This window comes from Schistocerca nitens, chromosome 2 (genome assembly GCF_023898315.1).
Source record: "Schistocerca nitens isolate TAMUIC-IGC-003100 chromosome 2, iqSchNite1.1, whole genome shotgun sequence".
NCBI classification, from domain to species: domain Eukaryota; kingdom Metazoa; phylum Arthropoda; class Insecta; order Orthoptera; family Acrididae; genus Schistocerca; species Schistocerca nitens.
This window is the reverse complement of record NC_064615.1, coordinates 755,870,499-755,871,739: the sequence shown is the minus strand read 5'-3', so window position 1 is coordinate 755,871,739 and position 1,241 is coordinate 755,870,499. Positions and strand designations below refer to the sequence as shown.

The 1,241-nt window shown below is 44.1% G+C and overlaps 1 pseudogene; it reads right to left on the bottom strand.

Moving 5' to 3' along the window:
- Positions 1-599: 599 nt before the first annotated feature.
- On the bottom strand, positions 600-717 carry LOC126238380 (5S ribosomal RNA; annotated as a pseudogene).
- Positions 718-1,241: the final 524 nt, after the last annotated feature.

Sequence of the window (1,241 nt, the reverse complement as noted above, 5' to 3'; positions counted from 1 at the left end):
AGTTCACAGCATGCTGCGTATTTGGGTTTCTGCATTTCTCTTTTTTTGCCTATTTACTGATATTGCCAGTCTTCCGTTACATCTATCTTGCCGTTTTTTCTTTATTTTTATAGTGAGGTATCCTGGATATTATGATATCTATCACATAGCCTTATAGTAGCATGTTTTTGACCAGTGATAGTCAACTTGGTCTCTACCGCCCACTAGTGGCCATTGCAACTTTCATGGTGGGCGGTAGGAGACTGAGGTCTTAAAACAGTTTCATTAGCTTTTCATAAAATTTTGATATAAATTATTTGGTAAGTAATTATTATTATGTGCTTCAACTTGATGTAACTTTGCTTTATAAATTTTCTAAATTAAAGTGACTTTAAGGCTAATTAAAACGGAAACTCCCCTCGAACAGGTCATGCAGGCACAACGGTATCGACAGGCCGCTGTGTCATCCTCAGCCCACAGGCGTAACTAGATGAGGATATGGCGGGGCAGTTGGTCAGCACACCGCTCTCCCGGCCGTGTTTAGTCAGTTTACGAGAGCCGAGCCTCTACTTTTCAATCAAGTAGCTCATCAGCTCGCCTCACAAGGAGTGCACCCCACTTGCCAACAGCGCTCGGAAGACCAGACGGTCACCCATCCAAGTGCTAGCCCAGCCCGACAGCGCTTGACTTCGGTGATCTGACGGGAACCGGTGTTACCACTGCGACAAGGCCGTTGGCTTTAAAGTTAATTCCCTACTTTATAAATCACAATTACTTAGGAATCGGTGTGTTGTTGGAAAATTTTGTTACTAACAGTAATACAAAAGTGGATGATAGGTAAAAAAGTTTGACTACCCCTTTTCGAAGTAGTACCCACTATATTGATTACAAGACGAGGCAAATTGGCGTTCTCACATAAAACAAGCGATGACATAGTGGATTCTTCTTCATTAAATGTACAACAACGTATCTCTTGATTAAAAGCTCCGTTATCCGCAGTGAAGCATACCGGAGAGCGGCACGACACGCACAACGAGCAGAAGCGTAGAAAACATTTTGAGGTCGCCGTTCAGATATTTCGCAGTAGCCTCGTTGGGTGCCGCCTTTGTGGACAAAGCTTAGCGTGTGCCTTTCACGGTAGAGGAAGCGTAATTGTGCGACATAATTACGCCGCTGCTGTCATTGAATCGTGCATAACCAGGGACGTCACATTTGTCAGAGCTGATACACTCCCACAGCCCTGCAGGCACGTATTTTCATAC